Genomic DNA, 14,568 nt, shown 5'->3' with positions numbered 1-14,568 from the left:
ATACGTCCCATCGATACCTAGTTTATTGAGAGTTTTTAGCATGAAGGGCTGTTGAATTTTGTCAAAGGCCTTTTCTGCATCTATTGAGACAATCATGTGGTTTTTGCCTTTGGTTCTGTTTATATGCTGGATTACGTTTATTGATTTGCATATGTTGAACCAGCCTTGCATCCCATGGATGAAGCCCACTTGATCATGGTGGATAACCTTTTTGATGTGCTGCTGGATTCAGTTTGCCAGTACTTTATTGAGGATTTTTGCATCGATGTTCATCAGGGATATTGGTCTGAAATTCCCTTTTTTTGTTGTGTCTCTGCCAGGCTTTGCTATCAGGATGATGTTGGCCTCATAAAATGAGTTAGGGAGGATTCCCTCTTTTTCTATTGATTGGAATAATTTCAGAAGGAATGGTACCAGCTCCTCCTTGTACGTCTGGTAGAATTTGGCTGTGAATCCGTCTGGTCCTGGACTATTTGTCATTGATACGCATTAATTATTGCCTCAATTTCAGAGCCTGCTATTGGTCTATTCAGGGATTCAACTTCTTCCTGGTTTAGTTTTGAGAGAGTGTATGTGTCCAGGAATTTATCAGTTTCTTCTAGATTTTCTAGTTTATTTGCGTAGAGGTGTTTATAGTATTCTCTGATGGTAGTCTGTATTTCTGTAGGGTCGGTGGTGATATTGCCTTTATCATTTTTATTGCATCTATCTGATTCTTCTCTCTTTTTTTCTTTGTTAGTCTTCTAGTGGTCTATCAATTTTGTTGATCTTTTCAAAAAAACAGCTCCTGGATTCATTGATTTTTTTGGAGGGTTTTTTGTGTCTGTCTCCTTCAGTTCTGCTCTGATCTTAGTTATTTCTTGCCTTCTGCTAGCTTTTGAATGTGTTTGCTCTTGCTTCTCTAGTTCTTTTAATTGCGATGTTAGGGTGTCAGTTTTAGATATTTCCTGCTTTCTCTTGTGGGCATTTAGTGCTATGAATTTCCCTCTACACACTGCTTTGAATGTGTTCCAGAGATTCTGGTATGTTGTCTCTTTGTTCTCATTGGTTTCAAAGAACATCTTTATTTCTGCCTTCATTTCATTATGTACCCAGTAGTCATTCTGGAGCAGGTTGTTCAGTTTCCATGTAGCTGAGCGGTTTTGATTGAGTTTTTTAGTCCTGAGTTCTAGTTTGATGGCACTGTGGTCTGAGAGACAGTTTGTTATAATTTCTGTTCTTTTACATTTGCTGAGGAGTGCTTTACTTCCAACTGTGTGGTCAGTTTTGGAATAAGTGTGATGTAGTGCTGAGAAGAATGTATATTCTGTTGATTTGGGGTGGAGAGTTCTGTAGATGTATATTAGGTCTGATGGGTGCGGAGTTGAGTTCATTTCCTGGATATCCTTGTTAACTTTCTGTTTTGTTGATCTGTCTAATGTTGACAGTGGGGTGTTAAAGTCTCCCATTATTATTGTGTGGGAGTCTAAGTCTCTTTGTAAGTCTCTAAGGACTTGCTTTATGAACCTGGGTGCTCCTGTATTGGGTGCATATATATTTAGGATAGTTAGCTCTTCTTGTTGAATTGATCCCTTTACCATTATGTAATGGCCTTCTTTGTCTCTTTTGATCTTTGTTGGTTTAAAGTCTGTTTTATCAGAGACTAGGATTGCAACCCCTGCCTTTTTTTGTTTTCCGTTTGCTTGGTAGATCTTCTTCCATCCCTTTATTTTGAGCCTATGTGTGTCTTTGCAAGTGAGATGGGTCTCCTGAATACAGCAGACTGGTGGGTCTTGACTGTTTATCCATTTTGCCAGTTAGTGTCTTTTAATTGGACCATTTAGCCCATTTACATTTAAGGTTAATATTGTCATGTGTGAACTTGATCCAGTTCTCCACAGAGACGCAGGCCCCGGCCCGCAGCGCCGGGCACTTCCAGGCACAGCTCCGGCTGCCAAGTCCACCTGGACCCCGGCTGAGATTAGAGAGGCCTGGAGTGGTGCGGGGGTGAGCAGAGAGCATGGGCTGTGGTCGCCATGGTGCCTGTTGGTCTTGTGGAGATGGATGCTCCTCCGGGTCAATCTCTGCCTTCTCAGGTCGCCCTCAGTGTGGCTGCTGAAGAGGCCTCCCTCCTCCTGGTCCTTGCTGTGCAGGTTGCACGTCACCGCCTTCTCCTTGAGGTGCTGGCGGGCGTTGGCGAGGCTGGTGGAGACTGGCATGAGGGTCATCATGGGCAGGGAAGGGTCTTCTCCTTCCTGAATTTAGAAAGCCAGGCCAAGGCCCTGGTTCTCTCCCAGAGAGCTGCGATCCATCCGCGGGCCTGCCTGCCCGTGGGGAGAGCAGGGATGCGGGGACAGGAGACCTGAGCCCCTGGGCGCCTCTCCCACCTGTCCCCGTCCCAACACTGGACCTCTTCAGATCCTGGCAGAGAGAGGCCTCCTTCCCAGGCCGGAGGCGCCGCGCAGCGGTGAAACCCGCCCTCTCAGCCCGCAGGCGACCAATGGGTGCCCTTGGCTTTCACCTGGAGGAGGGGACGGGCGTGGGGGCACTGGCTGCGGCGGAGCGGGGCGGGGTAGCTGTGGGGGTCGTGCGGTGGTTATGGAGGGGGCTCCATCCGCCAGCCCTGCGCTCTGGGCGAGCTGGGGAGATCGGAGTTTTTCCCCAGCACGGAGCCGCGCAGGCCGGCGACCTCCCCCAGGGCTCTACTGCTGGGACAGCGCCCGCGGCGCCGCTCCCGCCCCTCTTCAGCGCAGTCTGCGCCTCTCGCCGGGCCTCGCCAGCTCGCAGTGCGCGTTTATTCTGCGGTAAACGCACTGAAGGAACGCACAGCTTATCTAATAGGGGTTTGAACTGATTTTCGGTATGCCAGCTGGGGTGTGCTTTGCCCAATTCTGATCCTGTTTCCAGAGAACACAGCTGCTTAGACCATCTGTTATCTTCGCGTCCTGCCTTCCTTTTGACGCCCGAACATTCTAGAGATCAGGGGCCTCTCCCGTGCCCTGGAACCATCCTCTCACTGTACTGCTCTTCTTTGGTGCCAACAACAGAGCTTCCGAAGGCAGGCCTGGATCAGTGGGGACTGGGGCCCTGAAGTGAGATGGAGCAAGGCAGAGCGACCCTTGGGAGAGGGGCATGGGGCGGCCCTGTGCTTTAGACTCAGCACCCTGTGGCTTGAGGAGGTGACACTGTGTCGACGTGCGTGTGAAGGGAGGACGGCTGAAGGTACTTGCGGTCCCCGGGGCATCACAAACTCCGCGGACGCGGGTCCCGCGCACGCGCAGCAGGGGCCTTAGCTAGGGCGGGGCCGGGCGGGGTAGGGCGGGGCCACGCGCGCTCCCTTCTGGACGAGCACGCGCGGGCGGGGCCGGGCGCGCTCCCTTCTGGGCGAGCACGTGCGAGGCGCGCGCCATGGAACGGCCCTTAGCTGAGTTTCGGTTTGCGCCGAAACTGCCGGCCTGGCGGCCCAACGCAGCATTTCCAGCCAGGACGCATAAACCTCGGGAGAGAAGGTGGAAGCCGCAGCGACTCTAAAGGCAGCCCCCGGCTGACTAAAGCTGTTCTTGGTACGGAAACCGAGGACCCAGTGCTCGGGCCCTACCCAGTCTGGTTCAGGTGAAAGGAGGGAAGCCTCGGCCGGGTACCGGCGTCGGAGCCACAGTCGGACCTGGCCCTGCTGCCGGAGCGGGTCTGCTGGGCCTCCCTCCCGCCCCGGGCTAGACCTGACGTCTCCTGCCTCTCTCGTCCGCTCTGATCTGGAGTTTAACATTTTCTTTCCAACCCGCGAACCACGCAGCTCTGGATTCCAGGCAGGAAGCGAGGGTCAGGGTCCTGAAAGAAAGCACCCCTGTCCTTGAATTATTGACCCCGAATTGAATTATCATGACACCCTGTGGCTTTGGGAAACCTCTCCACAACCAAGTGGAGCCACAGCCCTCGGCTAATGAGGGCAGAAGGTCGAATTAGATACTGATCAAAAGTGGCAGTAATTAAGCCTTCGTTTGATTTACACCTGGGGCCCATGTGGCTCCTAGCCCATAGCCTGTGACTTAGAAATGGGTTTGAATAGAAAATCTACGAAAGTGTGTTAGCTGTAACTGCCGGTGGTGGCAGAAGCTTGTGCAATAGTGAATGTTCAAGACAAAAACAACAAAAAGGATTTAGTGTAACCTTTTCACACGTAATTTAATTATTTTGGTAATCTTTTATTTTGCAGATGTAATTTGCATCCTTTTGTGTTTTCATTTTTTTAACTCACGAGTAAAATGGTAAGGTGACTTGCAGTGAGACTGAAATGTCTACGTGGAGATACAGGACAAAACATATCGGGATAAGTGTTTGCAACAATCTGTGCCTAGGGTTTGTTCCCCACAAGTGTAATAACTGAAAGTTTTTTATTTTATTTTTTATTTTATTTATTTATTTATTTATTTATTTATTTATTATTTTTTATTTTTTTGAGACAGACGCTCACTCTGTTGCCCAGGCTGGAGCGCAACGAATGGCTTGATCTTGGCCACTGCAACCTCTGCCTTCCAAGTCCAAGCAATTCTCCTGCCTCAGCCTCCCGAGTAGCTGGGAGGTACACACCAGGTAGTGTGCCACCATGCCCAGCTAATTTTTTTGTACTTTTTAAATAGAAACAGGGTTTCACCATGTTGGCCAGGCTGGTCTTGAACTCCTGACCTCAAGTGATCCGCCCGCCTCAGCCTCCCAAAGTGCTGGGATTATGGGTATGAGCCATTGCGCTCAGCCAAGATTCCTTTTAAAACTAAAATGTACTGGAAGAGAAGTGTACCTTGCTCACCTTAAAATTATTTCCCTTAAGTTCATCTATTTTTGCACAACATTTGATATGAGGGAATTTTAAAAAATCACTGAACCTATTGTTACTCAATTTTGATTTGATATTCTTAACAATATATGGGATTCCAGCTGACTTGCAGAAAGGTGAAAAGAGGGCAGTAGCACATTAGAACTTGCTTTAGAACATTAGAACTTGCTTTTTTCTTTTCTTTTTTTTTCCTGAGTCTCACTCTGTCATCCAGGCTGGAGAGCTGTGGTGTGATCTCGGCTCACTGCAACCTCCCCTCCCGGGTTCAAGCAATTCTCCTACCTCAGCCTCCCAAGTAGCTGGGACTACAGGTGTGTACCACCAAACGCAGCTGGTCTAGAATTTTCTGAGTGAAACAATTGCTTAAGATTTTAGAATCAATTTCCCTTATTCTTTTTCTCCCTGCAGTTAAAAAACAATGTCTAACCCACGCAATGAGCTTTTGACTATATGCCTCATTTCAAAAGGAATATGAGATCATTGAGTTGGACCCAGAGAAACTGAACTCAGAGAAAACTTCCATTATCGTGAACCCAAAAGCTGATGGCCAGACAAAAGGATGAGAGGAAATGCTGGACCTCCAGTTTGTTATTAATTGCTCTTTTTTGTTTTGTTTTGTTTTTATTGAAGTGGAGTCTCTCTCTTTCACCCAGGCTGGAGTGCAGTGGTGCAATGTCGGCTCACTGCAACCTCTGCTATCCAGGTTCAAATGATTCTTGTGCCTCAGCCTCCCAAGTAGCTAGAACTACGGGCGTGTGATACCACACCTGGGTAGTTTTTTTCTATTTTTGGTAGAGAAGGGGTTTCGTCATGTTGGTCAGGCTGGTTTCAAACTCCTTACCTTAGGTGATCCACCTGCCTTGGCCTCCCAGAGTGCTGGGATTACAGGCGTTAGTCACCGTGCCTGGCCAATTGCTCTGTTTTTCATAAGGGACTCTGCCTTAAGCTCATTTTCATTGACTTATCATTTCTGGGTTTGCTGTGGTGTGAAAATTCTCATTAATTTTTTTCTTCAGGTTATCTCTAGTTCAGAAAAAAAAATTTTAAAATATAATTTATAAATCATGTGACATAATTTTGATGGTATACTGTGGCCTGTCAGAGATTTCTTTAACATTCCTTTTTGTTTGTTTAGTTTTGGCTTTTGGTTTAAAGAGTTTGTTGAAACATGATTTGTATACTATAGAATTTATCTGTTTTAATATACAGTTCAAAGATTATTAGTAAATTTACTGAGTCACGCAACCATCACTACAGTCCAACTTTAAAACATTTTCATCATTCCAAGAAGATGCCTCATCCCCATTAGCAGTCACTACACATTTCCAGCCCCAGCCCTATGCAAACATTAATCTACTTTCTGTCTCTATACATTTGTGTATTCCAGATGTTTCATGTAAATGGAATTATACAGTATGGTAAACATATTTTTCATCTACTTATTTTTATATTCAACTAGGTTCAACATGTAGCCATAACCAAATATTTAAATTTTCTCTCTGGAAGCTTGAAAATATTTATTTTTCTTGATACTTACTTCTCCTGATTTCTGTTTTCTATACCGAAAGAGTCTTTTAAATGATTGCATTCATTGATTAATTCCTTATTTTTCTCTTCTAGCAGACCTTCTTTTTCACTCTCGAAACAGCACCCTTGGATATTAATTACTATTTTTTCATTATCCCCTTTCTTATGAACACCATCTAGTTGCTGTTCAAGCAACAGATTTTCATGTTGTAGTTGAGATATCCACTCCTCTAATAGTCTTGCTTTCCTTTAGTTGATGCTGTGTTGCTTAGGTCCTTTGGCACACTTTTTTTGTTGTTTGTTTTTTGTTTTTTTGAGGTAAAAGATAACAATTAGTTACTGAACAACTTTCTAAAGCCGGAATTAAATTCAATGCCCTAAAAAGTAAACTCCATGAGACAAGAAGTTCTCTCATAATTTTGTATTGTTCAGACGGCCAAATTAAGTCATCAAGGCCATCCCTAAAATGTGTTCGCTTTTTGACCTTTTTCTTTTGATGCTTTCTTTGCAGGCCTGTCATACTTTCTCCTTCCTAGGAAATTGCTGATGGTAAGTTTTCGCACCTTGTCTTTGTTGCATTTATCCATCATCATCGTCAGCAGATGTACTATTATATAGGTTTTCTGATACTTCTATTTTTTTGTTGTTGTTTTTTTTTTTTTTTTTTTTTTACTTTTGTGCTTCTTCCTCCTTCAACCTGTGGTTATTTATTTTCACTTTTCTCAGGCCTTTCTTGTTCTTCCTCTGAAGTCACTTCTAAGTCTTGTTCTGCTCTAGATGTTTGTACATCCTTTCTTTTTACTGCATTCTTCACAACAGACTCTTGCATTTCAGTGGCAGGCTTCAAGGAAAGATGTTTTACAGGAGGCCCTTTTCCTTTTACCATATTTTTTCTTCTTTTTTATATGAAGGTTCAAGTAAAGACTCTGAAGCAGTCTCAGGATTATATACTACTTGGTAGTAAAAGTCAAGTCTTCATTATCTAGTTTACAGCACGAATCAACACACAGTTCTTTGAAATACTTAATGCAGATTCAGAACTCCCTGAATCTTCTGCACTTGCTCCTCCTTTTTTCAAACTTGCATTCTTAGATGCTTCTGGATTGTCATTTTGAAGACCATTTTGAAGTATCTTTTTTTTATGTTGCAAAATTTGTTGTTGAATGCTAGTCAAAGCACCAGAAATAGCATAATTGTTTGCTGTCTGTACATACATATTTTGAATAAAGACAGTAATATTTTGTTGAAGAATGCCAACTATACCTAACGAGCCATAATGTACAGCAGGCATGAGGACTGTTCCTCCCAACCTATCAACAGCATGTACATTTGCTTGTTTCTTCACCAAAAATTCCAGCATTTGCTGTCTTTTGCAAACTGCAGGAAGTAAACGTGATGTGTTTCCATCATTGTTCAGCACTTCAATATCCGTATCATGGGAAAGTAGTTTTTCTACCAGGAATGTCCTCTCATGATAGGACAGCACAGTGGAGAGCAGTGTTGCTGTAGATAACCATGTTCCAGCAGAATGATGCCACAAATCTCTTCCTGGTGATGTACAACCTTCTCAAAGGCGTCCCATTTTGTTTATCACCAATGTCAATGTGGTATTTTCAGTTCACCAGGAGAGTCCCCACTTCCACATGGCCATTGGCGCAGGCCAAATGTACAGCAGCCCTGTCCATCCACAGCTGAAGGGATAAAGAAACTGCCATACAGATATACACAGAATATGCTTCAGCCATAAAGCTTTAGGAAATCCTGTCATCCACAGCCACATGGAGAAACCCAGAGGACATTAGGTCCAAAAAAATGAGCCTGATGGAAGAAAGTTCCATACTGCATGATCTCAGGCATGTGGACTCCTAAAAGCTTTATCTCCTACCCATCCACAGATGAAGGGATCAAGAAACTGTAATATATATTCACAAAGAAATATTCTTTGGCCATCAAGATAATTAAAGGATGTCATCTGGAGGAACACAGGCGGCCCGCCGAGGCTGCAGCTGCCTTGTCCTGCACTGTGGATGGAAGCCTGCACTGTGGACGGAAGCCTGCACTGTGGACGGAAGCCTGCACTGTGGACGGAAGCCACTCTTCTGACAAGAGGTGGAGCTCAGGTGGTAATGCTCGCTCCTGCTGTGCCACCAGGTTCCTAACAGGCCACGGACGGTACTGGTCCGGGGTGGGGGACCCCTGCTCCAGATGACAGCCAGAGTAGTCTTAAATGTAAGTTGGATTGTTGGTTCCCTGCTTAGACCTTTAGCCATTTCCCACTTCCAGAATCTTCGGTGTGGCCTGCCTGGCCTTACTTAATCTGGCTTCTGCCCTCCCACTCTCCCTCCTTAGCCCCCATCATCTCATGCTACTCCCCCTCGCCCAGGACACTGCCCAGATATGTCCTTCTCCTTGGGCAAGAAGCACTTTGCATGCAGGTCAAATCTGAAAGGGAAATTTCTTTCCTTAATGAGTATCAGGGATTGGGGATGTGACTGATGATATAAGGGCCCCTCCAATCAGACTTTCCAGTCTAACCAAGAAGATAATAATTACAATGTTGATGATAAAAAAGAAGGTTCTGGCCAAATAGAACTTCTGAAACATCATAAATCAGATGACTAATATTTGTGATCCCTTTTTAAATTTTCACCTGAAGAAGAATAGGGGATGTAACTGAAGAAATGAACTAAAAGTTCTTCTCTGTATTGAGAACCTAAGTGTGGGATGCTGTGTTTGGCTCTGGAAACACGTGGCCTCCTGGTACTTAATAAACAATTTAGCATCACACATGACCTGTATTAAAAGAGACACTTCAGTGCTGAATAGTTTGGTGCTCAAAGGGCAGGAGAGCCAGTTAGTGCTTGGAGAGGCAGAGGGGGAACCCTACCTGATGGCCAGGGACGTTGGGACTGACTCAGTCCATGAACTGTGCTTGCCTGGAAGAAAGGCAAGGAGTTGAGGAAGAGAGAGGAGGTGGAGGCAATTCTAGGCCTGAGATGGGTCTGAGAATATCTATGGGTAATAAGACCAATTAAGCTAGAGTAGAAGGGTCATTTGTGGAGCAAAAGATTGTGGATTGTTTTGTACATGGAATTTCTTAGGCCACTGTGGCTCTTTAGTAGATAGTGAAATCAATACAGAGGATCTTGTCCCCCATTAAAAATGTTTTGTTCTGTTTTGTTTTTTTGAGATGGAGTCGCTCTATTGCCCAGGCTGGAGTACAGTGGAGTACAGATTCTTTTAAAAAACACAAGTTAAAGATTGTGACAGAAATATGAAAACTAGCCGGGTATGGTGGCTCATGCCTGTAATCCCAGCACTTTGGGAGCCTGAGGCAGGTGGATCATCTGGGGTCAGGAGTTTGAGACCAGCCTGGCCAATCTGGTGAAACCCCGTCTCTACTAAAATGCAAAAATTAGCTGGGCTTGGTGGCGGGCGTCTGTAATCTCAGGTACTCAGGAGGCTGAGGCAGGAGAATCACTTGAACCTGGCAGGCGGAGTTTGCAGTGCACCAAGGTTGCACCATTGCACTCCAGCCTGGGCGACAGAGCGAGGCTATCTCAAAAAAAAAAAGAAAAAAGAAAAGAAAAAAAGAAAAAAGAAATTATTAAACCTGTCTTAGTTTTGGTTCTTGGTTTAATCTAGTTCAAACTGGTCTAAGACAAACTAAAGGAATTCATAATAAGGACGTAAGAGTTTTGGTTTTGCTTTTGTTTTTTTCACAGACCCCAAGATTAGACATGCAGGCCAGGTCTCACATGTAAAGAATCAGAACACCTTTAGAAAGGCAAGCAGCGCCTCTCTGTTTGTTGCCTCTGCATCTCTCTGTGCTTTTGTTTCATTTTCTTTCAGGACCTTGTGCTGTGCACGAAGGTGGTATGCAATCAGAAGACGTCTGAGACAAGTATGCATCTCCCACCACAACATTATATGATGCTTGGAGTAAAAACAGTCATCCCTGTTCCTACCTACAATTGTATTATTCAATCAAAATTGCTGCCAGACATGGTGGCTCATACCTGTAGTCCCAGCACTTTGGGAGGCCGAGGCCGGGCAGATCGCTTGAGACCAGGATTTGAGACTAGCCTGGACAACATGGTGAGCCCCCATCTCTGCAGAAATAAAATAAAATACAATTAGCCAGGTGTGGTGGCCTGTGCCTATAGCCTCAGCTACTGGGGAGGCTGAGGCTGGAGAATAGCTGGAGCCCTGGAGTTCCAGGCAACAGTGAGCCGTGATGGCGGCATACTGCACTCCAAATTGGGTGGCAGAGCGAGACCCTGTCAAAAAAAAAAAAAAAAAAAACAAGATTGCATTATTCAATCTTTTTCCCATATCTAATTTATATAGTTACATAATTACATTCTAGTATTTGCATATACTGAGAACTACATATAATTTAGAATTATGCTGTTTTCACTTGTATATCACGTACATTTCCCTGTATAGATATATAACATCTCTATTTGTCTTTTTCCACTTGACAGCTATGTTTCTCAAATTGATATACTGTGATCTCCTAAGCCAGTTACAGATTGATACGGATTTAAATTACTTCCTATTTTCTGTTTTATAAACAATAAACACTGTTATGATATAGTTTTCATTTTTGTTTGGTTTTTGATCATTTCCTGTGGAAGTATTCTCAAAGCTGAAATTGCTGAATTAGTGGGAATGAACATGGCTGTGTCTTTTTAAACGTTTTGTCAGCTTACTCTCAAAAAAGATTACACCAATAGGTATTGCCACTAGCAGTAGTTAAGAGTTTGTCTCACCATGATTACAAATTTTCCCAAATTGGTGGCTTATTCACACTGACTGGAATATATGAGTTGTTCAATATTTTAGAATATGTTTATGGGAAAGCCCTTGAATAGATTAAGCAAGAACATATAAATATGTAATAAATTCCGTACTGGATTACATCAGTGATCCTTCTGGCTCTGCATCTTGAAACCTAGTTAAGCTCTTCTATGTTAAATTCACCCTGATAGAGTTTTGGAAAATACTTGCTTTTTATTTCTGAAAGATTTGCAAAGGATTTTTTTGTTTTTCTGAAAAGTTTTGTCTCTGAAATTTTCTGCCTAGACTTTGGACAAGGTGTTCTATTAATTGTCAAATGCAATTGAATTTAATCACATGTTCCTTTCTAGGTTACTTTATAAGGTGTTCCTACAGGTCATAAAAAAATGCCCACAAGGAGCCAAATTACTTTATTCATGGATCTAATATTGCTTTATAGTATTGCTATATAGGTTTAGATAATTATGTTGTTTTACCTTCAGTAGTCATATTTTGGTTATAGGTAAAGTCATTCCTAGTTAAAATAGTATGCAAAGCAAACATTTGAAATCACCATTATTCAACATGTTTTGCTATTACTTACAGATAACAATTTACATTATTTTAATGTTGTAAATAGTTGTGGAATTTAGTCATTTTCTGTATATTGAATTAATTACTGACATTAAGTATCTTCTCTCTTTAGTAGCTTAACTCATTTCCTGAATCTACCCATTTGATACCATGCTTTTGATTGGTAAAGTCACACATAAATATCTATTTTACTTTTTATAATATAATGGCATAAAAATAGGGAAGATTTTCTGACAGACATTAGCCGACTGGTGACGTTTTTAGTAAGTGCCAAAAAGTAATATATGAATATATAAAACAAATGTTTAGCATAAACTTTATAAATAGCAGAAATTATTAGTAGAAGAAATTACTCACATATTGTCTGCTAAAATAAAGATTAAAAATTGACTACATGAAAAAATATAGTTTCTTGGGCTGATCAAATAAATTGATCATAATTCTTCCTTGTTTTGTTTTCTGTGTCTGTGGAAGTCATAGTAAAGCCAAAAAATGTATACCTTGAATTATGTTGGTATTACTCAGTTTACATACATTTTTGTCCTCCTTTGAACTTACTTTCTCCTTGTAAGTTCTTACAAGTTCTCCTTGTAAGACTTGGGTATGTCATGGGCATAAATCAAACCACTCAGATGCACTTCTGGAGGTTGATGTTGATTTTAGAGCAGGTCCTTGTGGCATCTGTTCCCTTTCCATTGCTAGTCAGTACAGAGCTCACCTAAAAGCTACCAACCAGATAAAAGCTTCTGATGCAAAGAATTTGACAACCCATTAGCTAGAAAACTATTTCCTGAATAACTTAAAATCGCCCGAAGCCTTCCCCCACATGTAACATTGTTCTGCCATGCCCTTCATTTTTGCAGTCCTCCTTTGTATAGCCTTGGAAAACAGATCAGTGGGGTAGCAGTGAAAGACATCATGACACCAAATAGAAACAAGGACTTGGAAGACACACTGGACCTCTTAATTTCCAGGCCACTTGATAGTAGATACAGTTCCTCACAAAAGAACATGGCTTGATATTGAGAAAAGAGGGTGCTGGAGATGAGGGAAGATGAATTAGCCACCAAGACAGTTCACCTTGCAATTCAATCAGTTAGATCTAATTGAAGAATGATTGCTGCCATGTTCCAGAACAAGAATGAAAGCCGTGTTCCACAATGAAATGGTGAATTCATATCTTCTGTGTTAGATTCCAGGAAAAAAGGAAGTAAAAGAAATACAGAAAGGTCCTTGATTCACACCTTTCATCCCTCCCCATCTGTGCTTTATCCTTCCTAACTATAAATCCCATGCTGAAATACTACTGTACTCGATAAGCATATAACCATATTCAGGGCTCTGCCAAGACAATATTCTTTTTTTTTTTTTTTTTCTTGAGACGGAGTTTCACTCTGTCACCCAGGCTGGAGTGCAGTGGTGTGATTTTGGCTCACTGCAACCTCTGCCTCCCAGGTTGAAGCAAGTCTCCTGCCTCAGGCTCCCGAATAGGTGGGACTACAGGTGTGTGCCACCATGCCCAGTTAATTTTTGTATTTTTGATAGAGACAGGATTTCACCATGTTAGCCAGGCTGGTCTCAAACTCCTGACCTCAGGCAATCCACCGGCCTCCCCTCCCAAAGTGTTGAGATTATAGGCGTGAGTCACTGTGCCCGGCCGACAATATTCTTAAGTATACAGAACATATAATAGTTGCAAAAATTTATGAGCAGAAATATTTTAGAGGATATTTTGTTATATATTCAGTAGTTCTATAAATGTCCTTAAAATAAAGTTTTGAATGACAATACTTTCTGTATTTCCTCTTCTCTAGTTGGGCAGTTCTGTGAACATAAAACGTCCCCTCCTGCTCTGATGTTTCACTTTTTATATGGTTTGGATTAGTGCCCCCACCCAAATCTCATGTGGAATTGTAATCCCCAACCTTGGAGTTGGGGTCTGTTGCAGGTAATTGGATCATGGGAGTGGATCCTTCATGAATGGTTTAGCACCACCCCTTTGGTGCTGTCTCCTGATAGTGTTCTCATGAGGTCTTCCTCCTGCTGCCACCATGTAAGACACACCAGCTTCCCCTCACTTTCCACCATGATTGTAAGTTGCCTGGGGCCTCCCTGGAAGAAGCCACTATGCTTCCTGTAAAGCCTGCATAACCATGAGCCGATTAAAACTACTTTATGTGTAAATTACCCAGTTCCAGGTATTTCTTTATAGCAGTGTGAGAATGGATTAATAAAACTTTCCAGGAAGATCATTTCATTTCCCACTCTTTGCCTCTTTCCATCTGCCCTTTATTCTTTATTGATTCCCCTGGTCTCTGACCACCCACCTCAAGTTTTTACCATATTTATTTTATAATCAATTGTTCCATGCGTTATCATGCTATAATATAAACACTTTTTATGATAATAGACATCATGACTAATAACTTCTGTTATAGTAATGAGGATATCTGAAAAACATATATTTTAAAAACAAATACACCATAGATATGACATCAATGGCTGGTGTAAGAAGAAGGTTCTAATTGGAAGCTGATACAGAAGGAGATCAGTTTGTCTCAGAGCACTTAGTAACCTGAACCTCACCCAATACAAAGCACAAAGGTTGAAGAAGTGATAGCCCTTTTAGTGAGCTACCAGGGATTAACCACTAAATTTTAGTACCATTGCATATGGTATTTGTATATTGTATCTCTGAGTTCTGTGAGCCAAAGAAGAAAAGATTGATTTTTGGAGCAAGCATCTTTACCATGACTAAGCAAAATAAAAAAGAAATAGAAGTTAGAGTTGATAGATGTCCACTATCAAAAACAACTTACATTTGGCTGGGCATGGTGGCTCACGCCTGTAATCCC

The 14,568-nt window shown here is 42.6% G+C and overlaps 1 pseudogene; it reads right to left on the bottom strand.

Moving 5' to 3' along the window:
* Positions 1-6,853: 6,853 nt before the first annotated feature.
* LOC111525021 lies at positions 6,854-8,022 on the bottom strand (annotated as a pseudogene).
* Between the last annotated feature and the right edge of the window lie 6,546 nt (positions 8,023-14,568).

The sequence above is a fragment of the Piliocolobus tephrosceles genome, chromosome X, assembly GCF_002776525.5.
Source record: "Piliocolobus tephrosceles isolate RC106 chromosome X, ASM277652v3, whole genome shotgun sequence".
Taxonomy (NCBI): domain Eukaryota; kingdom Metazoa; phylum Chordata; class Mammalia; order Primates; family Cercopithecidae; genus Piliocolobus; species Piliocolobus tephrosceles.
Note: the sequence above shows the minus strand (reverse complement) of the source record. Positions and strands in the feature narration are given on the sequence as shown.